This window comes from Phocoena phocoena, chromosome 12 (assembly GCF_963924675.1).
Source record: "Phocoena phocoena chromosome 12, mPhoPho1.1, whole genome shotgun sequence".
Lineage (NCBI taxonomy): Eukaryota > Metazoa > Chordata > Mammalia > Artiodactyla > Phocoenidae > Phocoena > Phocoena phocoena.
In genome coordinates, this window is record NC_089230.1 from 35658114 (window position 1) to 35673428 (window position 15315).

The window sequence follows — 15315 nt, forward strand, 5'->3', positions numbered from 1 at the left end:
CAAATGCATACTTGCCATTACGTGTATCTAAACTTAGTCATTGGTACATAAGAAAGCAACCACTGGTCCTTCTGGTGAAGGTTAGGTTCCCCAGAGGTAAAAAATTGAAGGAAAAAAACGTTAGTAACTTATAGTTAGCATAGTTAGAAGAGGATCTAAATTTTTTTTTTTAAAAGGACCACACTTAGCTAAAAGAGGAAACAGAGAGCTAGAGGTACCCAACTATACAAAACACAAAATGCAAATGAAAAGAGAATAATGAACAAATACAGAAGGCCAAGTGAGAAGGCTGTAAGCTAACCTGAAAAGGACTAAGGGTGCTATTGGCCCTGAAAGCCTTTCCTTACCCTCACCAGCAACCTTCCCTTTACTCCCGGGTAGCCCCTTCTTCTGGGAACAAAATGCCTGGCGGCTGGAGAAGCAGTGCTGCCAGGTCTACGACAAGGATAAATTGCCTGTTCTCCACTGGGTGCCTGGTGCTAAATGGAATGTTGGCTGTAACTATCCTGAAGCCCCCTCTCCCTTTTCCTCTCTTAAAGCTTCTCCCAACCTGCTAGTCCAGCCTTCTCCTCTCTTTTCCAATGTGGCTCCTGTACACTACCTTCTACTTCTATCCTGCACTCTCTTCCTTTGCCCACTTCCCTCCTCTGTCCTGTGGAGTCAGGGGAGGTGAGGGACAGACTGAGGAGATCTGAAATCCCAGCACTCATGGATTCAACTTCCAAAATGCTAATTCACACTTAAATGTAAGTGCAGTGTTTAGGTAGTGTTCTGTTGATTCACACCAGAAGGTAATTTCTTTTGAACTTCTCAAGCCTGTTTCTTCTCATTTCTCCTTTCTAGAGGACTTCAGTAGTGGTATTTATTTGATCTTCTCTTAGTATCTTTAAATTACTTCTGTTTTCTTCTTAAAGCCATCCTAAAGCCAGGACCATAAAGATACAATACTTTTGTTGGCAGTCTTTATAAACATTATCATGGAGATCTGTATTTTTTTTGACATGTAAAGATGATCACTTTAAAGTGAAAAATTATTTTAAAGCATACTCACATAAAATAGTCATATATCAAAGAATATAATTATATAAAAACCAGATCTGCTTTAAAGTGTTGAAAGTCTCTGGTTGGTGGGAAATTGGTGATTTTTTTTCTCCATTTTCCACATTTTCTTGAAAAATAATTTTAAAGAAATATACATGCATAGCTTGATTGACCAAAAAGAAACAATCAAACAAAAAGAATGAAAAAAAATTGTAATCCTTTACTACCTTCCTGACAAGGAAAAGTGTCTAAAAATCGGACGGACAAGTGGGAGGCAGAGTGTAAGAATGTAGACATCCATCTGACAGTGAGACAGGGAGTTGGTGACAACACTCGAGTAAAACCTGGGGATGTTGTCATTGTCTGGAAAGCTTTGGGGAGAAGCAAATTACTGTGTATTATAGAGAAAAGCCTTTCGTCATAACAGCCACTCCAGCCATACAAACAGCTTCCTTGCAGCCTCATTAATGTTGGTTCTAAATACCTCACATAATCCAAAAAGGGGGAAAGGAAAAGTTGGGGCTGTAACCAAGACAGAGCTGAGACATCTCTTTGCAAGGAGCATGGAGGTTCTTAGTGAGAAACGAATTGACTAAGAACCTCCAATTTGGATGTTAGTCCCGTGTGAGTGATAATAACCCCATCAAATTCCCAAGAGGAAACAGCTATAGAAATAAAAGGAAAACACCACAACAATGTTTAAAGCTGAAGAACACAAAACACTGGGCTGAGCCTTACAAAACGGAACAATGGTCCAAGTAAACCCTAAACAGCAGGAGCGCCAGACTGTGAAATGGAGAAACAATGTGTGCTGGAGTGGGATTGAAGACTCAAAAGCATCTATTAATTCAAACAAGATCAAAACAGAAATCAATCTATTCATGGGATTTCCAAAAGATCATTAAAAACTAATTACTTTCTGTCTACCTCAATCGCTTTGTTGCTTGGCTAGTAGATTGTTCTTCCTCACTCTCCATCTAGATGGCTGTGGAATAAAACAGGGTGTTCCAACTCAGATCACAGGGAATCAAATGGCCCCATCCTAAAGCCCAGAAACTAATTCGAGGTATTTCTAAGCATTATCACAGACTCTCCACATATCAGCACAAAGCTTATGTATGCAATCAAGTGACACCTAATCACGTAAAGTGATGTCATGTGTTATTCCAATTTCCAGAAAAAAAAAAAAAAGGATTGTAAGGAACATGCTAAAATTTCTCAAACTTTCATACATAACCTAATTTTGAAAACAAAAGTCAAACCCTTCTTTTCTATGGCTCTGGTCAGTGACTTGGCATGTTGGTAAATCAGTTCTATTGTTCAAAAGAGGCTACATGACAATAACAGAGACAATTCTTATTTCTTCTCCAAATCTGATGCAATTATCAAAAAATAAAACAAAAGAAAATCTTATGCCACTCAAGCAAATTTATTCTGTCAAGTGACATTATCCAGACAACTAGTATTCTAAAAACATAAAATAAAAAACTTCTAACAATATTCATTTTAATTTGACCTTGCTAAATAATTCCATATCCTTTCAACCTAAAAATTTCCACTTATTTTCCTTCAAAGTAAAACTGATTTTTTTCTTGCACACACACACACACACACACACACACACACACACTGTTTTTCCCTAGGAGAAGATTCAATGTGCTCTTAGTTGTTTCTCGGGAAGATAAGGGGATTTCAGTGACCCATATATTTGTAAAAGAATAAATGTCAATAGTCAGAAAAAAATCATTTTTTAGAATTCTGTTTGCACATGAACTTAGAAAATGACCAAGGAAATATGATCTTGGATATTAAGAACGCCTCTTTCCTGAATGTTTATCTATTGTGTGTTTTTGTGGTAAAATACAATATATACAATATCAGTGCCTGAATTAATACCTACTTAAAAGAGAATAGCTTCTATTTCCTTAGTACTGTATAATTTTCAAAGTTTACTGCATATTAGTTTCTCATTTGATAGCCACACAATTTCTCTAAGACAGATCTTTCATATGGGAGCATACTTCTTCCCATTCTACAGTTAAGAAAACTGGAACTTGGAACATTTATGGGAACTACCAAGGTGATATCATTTGTGAGAAATACAGCCTGGAACAGAACAGTCTCCTGTTAATGTAGCTACTGAGAAAAAGAGGAATTAATAGATACTGAGAGTCTTCTATGTGTTAGACACCTTACTGGTGCTTTAAGAAGGATTTTCATTTTATCTTTATAATAGCTCTATGAGATGGATTATTATTATTCTTATGAATGTGTATACCAAAATTCAGAAATTTTGAGTGACTGCGTCAAATTTACCCAGCTGAAAATATGGCAGAGCTAGAATTCCAGTGTGGATTTCTGACTATACAATCCATGTTCTTTCCATTATTTTTTGATGCCAATTCTACCTACAAATTGGAAGTTACAGTCCTTGTTGCACAGAATTCAAATTCAATTGCTTAGAAAACTCCACTCATTTTAACACTATCTATCACATATTATTCTTTTCCACGGGTGAAGAGTTAGGCGAGATATAGAAATCTGCTGGTCACTAAAAGGTCAGAGATCCCCACCGATAAAACTTAGATTTATTACTAGGTGATACAGTTCAACTTTCTTGAGGAGAATAATGCAAGGAAGTATAAAAAGGACACAAACTTCTGATCTCGTAATCTTGTATCTTTGATCTGAAATTTTAGTCAGTAAGACAAATGGTCTTGCTGGGAGAAATTGGAAGCTCTTTCCCTGGTAAGGTTTAACAGAGAAAGGAATACTCAAATTGACAAGAAAATCGAGACAGAAAGAGTCTTGGAATAATGAAGTCTAAGGCAAAGCTACTAGAAAGAAAAAGTTACTTAACTAGCCTGGATTTCACTTATGCTCAATATAAAAGACACTTATCTTGTTAAGAACTTAAAGATAAAGGGCAAAACCAATCAAGTGTTGCTAAAGAGAGGGTGTTGAGCTGATACTGAATATAACCTCCTTTTCCAAAAGAATGATTTCACTTAACTGTTAGTTAACTGTGTGGCCCAAACTTAACAGAACACCTAGTTTAGCTTCTTGACTTCATCTCCTGAACTTTTCTTCTCACATCACCTTCACTGTCCTGCCTGGCTTAGGGTAGAGAAGTTTCTCTCCATGCCAAATGCATTTTAACTTTTGCAGCAACAGAAAACCTATAGATTTATGGCTGAACAATATCTTCAGACCTGCTACTTTCATAAAATCACTAGTAAGTCAGCAAAATCATCCTCACTGATCTAAGATGTGTGTAAAAACACAAATACTTTTGACTATTTAACTTACTTATTGAATTGATTAGAACTACAATTAACTAGGTATAATCACTTTTTGTTTGTTTCGCTTTTAATTAATCTGGCCAGTCTACTTGTTTGATAACTCAAATTAGACAAAGTAGTTAACTTTACATTGTTAATTAATTAAGATGATGAAACAACAGCCCAAAGCCCCAGATTCAATTCTAATTGCTTATACATAGAGGAAAACTCTCTTAGGCAAATAACAGTTTTCACTAAGTACATTTTCTCTAAAGCAAAGGGATATATTAATAAAAACCTATCCCTGTAACTTAACACACACAAACTTTGGATGGAGGCTGGTAGAGTCACTATATATTTTAACATAGCTACCCCTATGAGATAGCAAGGTATTATTTTCAATTTTATTGGTGAGGAAATACAGAGTTTAAGAAAATTAGAAGCATTTTGGAAATCCCTGGTTCTTGACTCTGGAGTTAGGGGTGGCATTATTTAAATGCATTGCCACCTGGTTTAAAAAAAAAAAAGCAAAATGTCCTACATGTCCTACATTGATGGCAAAATAACTTGCTTCATTGGAAACAGAACAAAAACTGGTTGTTTTGTTGCTACAAAAGTTAAATTTAACTCAGCAAGAAAAGCAATTTATCTACTTCTAGCTTGTGATGTGGGAAAGAAAGAATGCATCTTTCATTTTCAGGTGGCAAATTTTGCATGCTTAGATGAACACTTAGCTGAAATGGACAATTTTCCAGAAAAGATATGTGGATCACCAAACCTGACTCAAACAAAAGTGTTAAAAAATTTCACAAATCAATAACCACTGAAGAAATTAAACTAATAGCCAAAATATTGTAGCTCAAAAGGCACCCAACCTAAGTTTTTACTTGGAATTTTACCACACCCTTAAGAAACAGATATTTCTTATGTTATATAAACTTTCCAGAGCAAAGAAAGAGATGACAAGTCATCTGATCCATTTTACTGAGCAAATATAGCACTGATACCAAAACAAGACAAAACGCGAGAAAAGAAATTATGGCCCAATAACACTTATAAATGAAGATATATACACCTTGAATAAAATACTAGCAAACAAGATTCAGAGATGTATTTTTTTTAATTAATTAATTTATTTTTGCTGTGTTGGGTCTTCGTTTCTGCGCAAGGGCTTTCTCTAGTTGTGGCAAGCGGGGGCCACTCTTCATCGCGGTGCGCGGGCCTCTCACTATCGCGGCCTCTCTTATTGCGGAGCACAGGCTCCAGATGTGCAGGCTCAGTAGTTGTGGCTCACAGGCCTAGTTGCTCCGCGGCATGTGGGATCCTCCCAGACCAGGGCTCAAACCCGTGTCCCCTGCATTAGCAGACAGATTCTCAACCACTGCGCCACCAGGGAAGCCCCAGAGATGTATTTTTACAAATTAAATATTTTTATTTATATCAATCGATACTCATTGGTATAAGTATCATATACTTATAACAATATACAAACATAACGCACATTTTTATACTTTACTATGAAATAAAATCTTATTAATTTTTACTGACTTCTCAATTGAAACAGATTTTTACTCATATGTTCACTCAAACACGAGAAGAAAAGCAGAGTGTTGACAACTCAACTCACTCCAGAAATGTTGATCAAAGAATTCTGAGGCATGTGAATTGAATTGTAGAACATTTTTTTGTTGTTGAGAGTCATTCATTTTCACTGGATATTGAGCGTCAATGGACAAAATTTGTTTCAAAGTTGCTCAATTCCTCCCTGAAATGATGAGACTTTAACATCAAGTCATTACTGATCTGAATGGCTTTATCACTCTCATAACTATTCAGTGACACTGCCCAATATAAGGCATATACTGACTTTCTTGAAATCTCTTCAGGAGTATCTTCAGGACTTGAACTTCCTGGGAAATACTAGACAGATGGGCAATCCTACTACATGTTTAATAAGTGTCCTAGAGTCATCCCTCTACCTAGTAGGAAAAAATCTGAGGATTCTCAAGTTGCAGAAGATATAGACAACAGTAGCTCCCCATCTCCCTGAAACACAGCAGAAGGAGCACTGAGAGACAGAGCAGGCAGAAAACTCTATGGAAATGCAGGTGGGGAAAGAAAAGGCAGCCTGAAGGTCCAAGCTTATAGCTCTGCATCAACTTCAGAAGGAGTCAGAGCTCACTCTTTGTATATTCTCCTTATTTTATTTTTTTTAAGTTTGAGTTAATGTTTATTGAACTCAATCTGTCCTGTCATCTAATTATGGAGCAGCAAAAGGAATTCTGTTTAAATGAGAGCTCCAGTGAGTTATATTTGAACCAATGAATAATAGAATCTTATTAGTCTGAGGGCTAAGAGGACCCCTAAAAGTCATCTTGTCCAATATCTCCAACAATGCCAAAATTCTTCTATTGATACAGTACCCTTGTGTCAGGCGGTTATCCAGACTCTATTAAACACTTAGTGATAGGAAGCTTATTACCTCTGGAATTAGCTTGTTTCATCACCAATAACCTCAGAGTTTAAAAATTCTACAGTTTAGCAAAAATTTATCCTCCTTTAGCTTCCACCCAGAACAAGTCTGTTAATCCCTCTTTCAAATATTTCAAGACAGTTCATGTTCCCCAAGTCTTCTCTTTTTCAGGAAAAACATCTCCAGTGTTCCAAATGTGACTCACATGATGTGGCTTTGACTTCTTTCTCCATACTCCAGGTACAGCCTGACCACTGCAGAGTCAAGCAGGTCTATCATCCCCCTTGTCTTTCAGTCTACATTATAGTTACATTAGTTCACACAGCTCAGGATACAGTCATTATATGAGTGGCTTTAGCACAATGTAGACTAAACCCCCTTAATCTTTTTTATACTAGCTGCTGCTAAGCCAGACCCCTCCACCCACTACCCTGAGGTCATGCAATTAGAATTTTTTAGACTCAAATGGAGAGTTGGTTTGGTTTATTCTGCTAAATTTCATCTTGTTAGGTTTGACCATTGCTCCAGCCCTGTCAAGACCTGAATCCAGGTTCTTCCATCCATTGTGATCACTACCTTTCCTTGTTTTTTGTCACCTGCAAACATGGTGAACAAGCAAGTTAGTGACAAATGTCAAATGAAAAGAACTTTGTGACAAGCCATCAGAGACCTCTTCCCAAATTCATTCCATGCCTGCCCCTGCACTTTACCAGTACCCAGCTTGTGTTTGTGTGCTATTCCTGCTTTCACCGTGCAAAGTCAGGCCAGAGTTCTACGTGGTGCCTTAACTTACTTCCAAACTGGAAGGCCTTGTCTTCATCAGCTCATCCCATAGTCGGCGCCAAACGGCCTGAGTGGAGAGAACTTTCTTGAGGGCAGTTTCCTCAATCCTCTGCAAGTAATATATATTGAGCAGAGGTAAGATGCTTTTAAGTGTTGGACCTGGGAGGGCCCACACCCCGCTTTCCAGAACCCCATATGGGCGCTCACCGCCCGCCCGCACAGTTTGAACAGGGCAGGGGGAGCGCTGGGGCCCGAGGCCGAGCTCTTCGCTGGCGCCGCCTCGTGGGACATGGCCTGTGGACTCCATGGTCGTTGCTGCCGCTACCTCACAGAACCAGCAACTCCGGGCGCGCCAGGCCTCGGGCACCGCCATCTTGGGCTCTCCTTATTTTTTGAACTTGCTTTTATCCTTTACACTAAAGAAGATATTTTGAGCAATATGTATTAAGACATTTAACTGGGAAATAAAGATTTACTAGATGATCAAGTTTAACAGCCTGGCCAAAGCATATTTGTACTTAGAAGAAGTAACTAAAAAATGGCAAGAGAATAACATGCTTCTTCCAAGCGAAGTTTGGTGGCTCTCAAAAATATTGTACATTCTCATTTTTCATCCAAACTTAATTATTTTGTGGGTTCCATTTCTGTTTCCAGCAAAACACAACTTCCTAGTACTGCGGAAGAAAAGACTTATAAAATGAGTCTCGTGGAGCTCAAATAGCTCTTAAAAACAATATCTTGATGAGTTAAGTGTAAATGAGCCAAAACATATGGATTAAATGTCCCTTTAAATACACATGGCTTTAAAAATTAAGGGAAAAAAGGTTTTGGCAAAATGTGTTTCAGATTTGGTTGAGAGAAAACATTTGAAAGAAATAGTTTGAGGGACTAGACTAACCCAAAACATACCTGAGCTCTTCTAACCTCCTATAGTACAACCAACTCTAAAACATATGGATTTTATACTATAATTCCCCTACCACACCCACCCTGAGTTCTGAGTTCTTAGTTTTTCTTCCTATGTTGGAAATCATTAAAAACAGTCATGGTATCATTACAGTGTTGAAGAGACAATAACCTACTACTGTGATCAGTTACAGTCAAATAGAGTGAATGGCTTATTGGTCATCACTCTACAAAAATAACAATAGTTGTTTTTGTTTCAAACTCATAATATATATTCCATATTAACCCCTATTAGACAGTAAGACCACATCATAGATACACATTGAGATAGATATAAGACCTGGCCAGAATATGAAATGACAGGTTGTGACTCTGTACTTAAGCAAGGTCAAGTAACAGGCAAAAGGTCAATGGGAGAAACACCACACCACAACTTGAATCATGTCAAATAATTTTGAATAGCTCAAAATGTACTCATTTGATGCAGATGACTAGAAGCAGAAGCAACTGGCCAATCCAGAAGTGGGTCCATCAAGTGACAGGTCCTAGAACCTGTGCCACCCATGTATTACGTTTGTCTTCAAAGGTGCCACTTCCCACACACACAGACGATAGTGCTATCATTAAACTCTGCAGTCAATGAGATTTACTTCTAATGTGTGGTTGGGGCTAAAACCATTAAAAATTGGTAGGTATCAAATAGATAAATCATAAGCTTTATGAATTTGTGACATCATCTGTGTTGTTATCCCATTTTTTTCCACATAAACCCATAGGATCTCACCATCTCTAGTGAAGAAGCTAGAACGGTTATTTATTGCCACTCCCTCCCAGGTTACATTTGAAAAACAACCAGCAACATGAATAAATGACCCTAGTTATTATGCTAAGTTGCCATAATTAGCAAGCACCCTCATCTAAGCAATCTAGTTGGTATGCCACTAAGGTATACTGCATTTGTTCAATGACTGAGGGATTTTTTTCTGTATTTTCCACCTTTTATTGAGTTTATTGTATATAATTAACATACAGCAACTGTGTAAATTTTAAGGTGTACAGCATAATGATTTGACTAACATATACTGTCAAATAATTTTTGTTAACATCCCTCATCTCATACAAATACAAAAAATACGAGAAAAAATTTTTTCCTTGTGATGAAAACTCTTAAGATTTACTCTCTGAACTTTCATACATGCCATACAGCAGTGTTAACTACAGTCATCATGTTATACATTACATGCCTAGTACTTACCTATCTTATAACTGGAAGTTTGTTCCTTGTGACCACCTTCAACCAATTCCACCTTCACCTGCCCCCAGCCTCTGGTAGCCACAAATCTGATCTCTTTTTGAATGAGTTTGTTTTTATTTTGTTTTGTTTTGTTTTGGAGTCTACGTATAAGTGAGATCATACAGTATATGTCTTCCTCTGTCTGACTTACTTCACTTAGCATAATGCCCTCAAGGTCCATCCATGTTGTCACAAATGGCAGAATTTCCTGTTTTTTTCTTTCTTTCTTATTTTTATTTATTTATTATTTTATTTATCATTTATTTTATTTTTATTGCTGAATTATATATATATGCAAATATATATATATATATTTATCTATCTCACAATTCCTTTATCCATTCACCCATCAGTGAGCACTTATGTGGTTTCCATGTCTTGGGTATTGTAAATAATGCAATTATGAACATGGGGGTGCTGATATCTCTTCAACATAATGTTTTCATTTCCTTCAGATGTATTCCAGAAATAGAATTGCTGGATCATACAATAGTTCTATTTTTAAGTTTTTGAGGAACTTCCACACTGCTTTCCATAGTGACCATACCAGTTTACAATCCCACCAACAGTGCACAAGGGTTCCATTTTCTCCACATGCTCACCAGCCTTTGTTTTCTCTTGTAAAAGACTGAGGTTGTATCAAATCTACTGAGGTAGATCAAATCTACCTTCCTAAGACCATTATTGAGGACTTCCTTTAAGAAAAAGAAATGATAACCAATGTTTAAAAATGTGTCAGAAAAAAGAGTTGTGATCTGAAACAATCTGCTAGAGAAACAATGTCTAAAGAAACAATCCAAATTGCAGTATGCTATTAGTGGCCTAAAAGAAAATTCAGGAACCTGAAACCCATGTGGTGGTGGAGGGGGTGGGAGGGGAGGTGAATGTGCTTTTAGTGAAAATGATAGCTTCTCTAACATGTGACTAAAACAGACTGACAGGGCAACTGAAGAGATAAATGGTGGATTTGTCTCTGGGAGGGTCAGTCTGGCCTCATTCCCGTGCTAATTTCCTTTTAAAGGCGTGGTGTAACTGCAGCTTTATGTGTTGAGTTGAGGATTTACTTGAAATATACTTAGACATACTGCTTCTACCCAAGGGAATTGATGTAAGTTCTTAAAATTCCTGCAGTTCTTCTCTTGGGGAGCAAACGCTCTACAGCTAAATCCCATAATACGCCACCTTGCCAGTACTGCTAAGCCCCAGATCAGTTATCTCCTCTGTGGACTGGGGTCTGTGGGAGTGGAAGTTTTAAAGCTAAGAGTTATCCAGACAGTGACAGGGTCAAAATTTGCTGTAACAGCAATTCTCTTGTCCAGGATAAAATAATTCCCTTATATTTTATGCCTGTCTGTTGTCTTCAGACATGGAAGCTATTATTATCCTTTCTGTGGTAGATTTTTTAAAGTATATTCCGCTTTGTTTTTCCACAGGTTTTAAGTGCTTTTCAAAAATGTGTTCGTCCACGCCTGCTAAAGGAAATACATATAAATATCTATAAATATCCATGTAAATAGACTTAACTCCAAGAAATAACATTTCCCACTGCATGCTGAGTAATTTACAGCAATTCTCCCAAAGGCTAATAGATAGTCACCAAAATTGTTCACATGATGTCTTTCAAACTTATTCATGGAAAATACTCTGATGGTGGCTTCCTCTTATGGAAGAGCTAAGGTTCAAATTTACCTCAGATTCGAGCACTCATTCAGAGTCATTTGTCACTGCTAATTTTTTCCCATGGAACAGGACCACCTATGGGGAGAAAAATCCCTCTGCTCTTCTAGAGGAAGTCTTGAGAGTTGGCTGCTGTGTGGTTAGCAGGAAGGCTGTGGTAAATGTTGAGAACCACCATCTCATAATCATATGTTTGAAGCTTTAAATCATGACTCTGTCAAAATTCATAGCTGGAAAACTGAGGATCACTTTAGAGAATCAGAGATGTACTGCAGACTAACAATAAAACCAGTAAAATGTACTAGGAAGCTCTACATTTTACCCAAGGTTTCTTTGGCAGAAATGTCATTACATTCTCCTCTCTGAACACCTTGAAGAACACACCCTAGAGTCAGAAGTCCCAAGTTTACATTCTGGCTTGGCTACCTGCTGGTACCTTATTTAAACTCTCAAGTTCAATTGACCCTTTGATTTAAAAAATCAAATAATATTGATAAAGGATTAAAGGATATTACATGTATTAAAGGATTTTGTATGCAATGAGTTTCTTTGTGCCAGTAATCATGTTCTAAGGCATACTGTTCTCAGAATACCTAGAACACCACATCAAATAAGACTGCAAACTCTTTAAGACCAAAGGCCCCACTGTTGTTTCCTTCATAGCTTTCTCTCTCCAACCTTCAGTGGAATATATTTCTTCACATTCACGAAACTAGAACAGAGCTCATCACAGATCAAAATGCTCAGTAGATTTAATTAAGCTTCTAATGTACTGAACTGAAATGACTGACCTTCCATTATGGCAATGTAACATCAGGCTCCAACCCAAAATAAAGGTTCTAGAAGATCAGTGCATTCTCATGCCGAACCTTCCATTAGATTCTTAGACTCAGATACTCCAAAGATACCATCTCTCGTGCCATTTGTCTCCATCATGCTGATGACGAGTTCTATGAACATGGAAATGGCAAGGCCAAAGTCTCTCCCAGAACATAGGACAATGAGCCAGGAGCCAGAGTTTGGTTGTGTAAAAGCAAACATGCTGAGCATCACAGAGTAGGAGATAAAGATAGCAAATCGTGAACCAGAATGAGTGAGTGATCAACATATTCTAAGAACAGATGGAAATACAACTTTATATCATGCTTCTTGAAAGAGGAATGATAGAAAATAGATTTAAAATCCATATTGGGTGTACTCCCTGTGCCAGGCACCATGTCAGGAATTCATTTGTAATTTTAACAGTTGGTGATGAGCTAACATATTTTCAGCAAAGTAGCAAAATAAAAGAGCTAACATTAAGTTGGTGTTGCTTCTGCATCACTGTTTGAATACTTCACATGCATCAACTCATTTAATTCTGATCACAACACTAAGAAATAGGTATTCCCCATCTTATAAGTTAGGAAGTTGAGCCACACGGAGGCTAAATCACTTGTCTGCAGTCGCACACATTGTAAGGAGTGTAGAGAAAGGGAACAATGTCTGCCATAGGGGGGATCTCTCAACTTACTCTCAAGGAATATTAGAGCTGGTAGGGACTAGAAATCCAGTGAATTTCAGCTCCTTTGTCTTATGGATGAGGAACCTAAGACCAGAAAGACTCAATGCTTGACCCGATGCAACATTGCTAATTGGTAGTAGAGCTGGAACTAGATTCCAGTGTTCTCTGTTCTTTCGCAACTCTGTATAAGCGCAGGAGACAGTGGCTCCAGACCATAGGAAAAGGCTGGCACCTCTTTAAAACTGTGCTCTAAAAAAAAAAATCAGATGCATTTCCTTTTCAGCCATGCTCCGACATGTCCAGAGCCATCAGGTTTGTCATCTTCTCACATAATGGTAGTGATCTATAACTTTCAAAGTGAGTTCATCACAATCTCACAGGAGCTATTTAATGAGTGCTAGCATATTAACTGATAGACCGGACTTGTGGTGAATAAATGGAATGAGCTTATGAGAAAAATCATTTAAAACCACAAACATTTATTGAGAATCACTTAATGCAGGAGAGGGCAATAGGTGTTGTGGAGATTACAAAAATGTACAAGACAGATTCCTTTTTGTCATCCACAGGGAGCAACAAACATGTTCACAAATGGCTGCTCCCTAGTCAAAACACAGGAAATGGTACAGGGACATGGAAGAAAATGGAAAGAATTCAGATTGAGAAGGTTAGGTAAGGCTATGGGGAGAAAAGTTAATAAGGCTGAGGTCCATCCAACATGATAGAGATGAGAAATGAATTATTCGATTATAAGTCCTCCTAACTAGATTGTCCAGATTTACCATATTCTTAACTCTCAGCAAAAACATGAAAAGAGTATTTATATCTTTTTTCTACTAATTTGGAAAGAGAAAAGGAAAAAGGAAAAGGAATAAATGTTATTTTTAACCCAGAAATTGGGGCCAAAGCTGAGATTTGTTATGTTCTTATCTTAATCGACCAAGTGATTAATTTGTGGGGGAAAAAAGCTAAGTTTATTTCAACAATGTGTTGTGGCACTTCTTGACCAAAAGAAAAAAAAAAAGAGGTCTAATCTGCTATATGAGTAAATAGAACATATTCATACATTAATATTTTATTATTCCCATTATAATAGGCATAAATAAATAAATTCCTAGGTTATGTAAAAACATGCCACAATACTGTGATTTTAATTTTTTTAGTGTGCAGGAATCACCTGCCATGACAATTTCAAACACTCCAGTATCTCAGGATAAAAGGAAACTTTAAAAATCATCTGGTCCAACCATCCCATCAATGAGTCAATCCCTTCTACAACATCCCCACCAAGTGGTCATCCACTTTATGCTTGGTTGCTTAGAGGTCCAGAATATTCTCCCTGGGCAGCAAATTACAGCTTTAAACTATTCTTCTTAAAAAAAAAAAAAAGCCAAAATATGTCTACTTAGGTTCCTACACATTGAACCATCTTCAGTTCCGTGGAGTCATCTGCCCTCTCTTCCACATGACAATTTGATGGTTCTGATGATAACTACATTCCTTGTCCTCTCTCAAACCATCCCCAAGTCTTCTCTTCTCAACCTTTCCTCACATAATATGGCTTTGGGTTCCCACAACTGATCCTAAAGTTTCTCGTGGTGACACCCTTTAGCTTAACTACCTCCCCCTTATTTGATGGTGTGCAGGTGGAAACACAATGCCCAGAAGTGGACTGAACACTGCAGGGAAGAATGAGACCAGCCTCTTTCTTGTAATATTGCCCTCCTACTTCCACACCCTAGGATCATATTTGCTTTTATTAATCTCATATCTCTTGAAGGAATCAGGCAAAATATAAGGGCACCATATAGTATCTAAAGAACAAAGATTTATTTATTTTTCCTAAGGAGGTGAGGAGAATCAATCCCTCTTCATGAGTTTCCATAGGTGGAAACCAATCATAAAGTTTATTTCAAGTGTTCAAATCTATCTTAATATCTCAAGAGTGCTTTGCTCAATGTAACTATCATAGGATCCTAGGGTTACAGGATGTCTGAACCCCCTTTTTTGATCTTGGGAGGGGTGGGCCTCAGCAGGGCTGAAACAGCTAACATTCTGCAGAGATGCAGAAGCAGGGTGAACAGTTCTTTTGAACCTAAGTTAATAGGAGGCAATAGGGACTGGAGGAATAAGCCAGGCTAAAGTCTCTAAAGAATATTCACAGCCAGCATACCATGGAGAGCAAATATGAAGACTGGTTCTGAAGGGAGAGCATGAAATTGCATAAATGGAGTCATGAGTTCAGTACTGTGCTGAGACTAAATGAAAACGAAAACAACACAGGAACAGTTTGGAGGGGGCTATACATCAGATCAATTGTGGACAGTGATCTGGCATAAACAGCTGGAAATCAGAT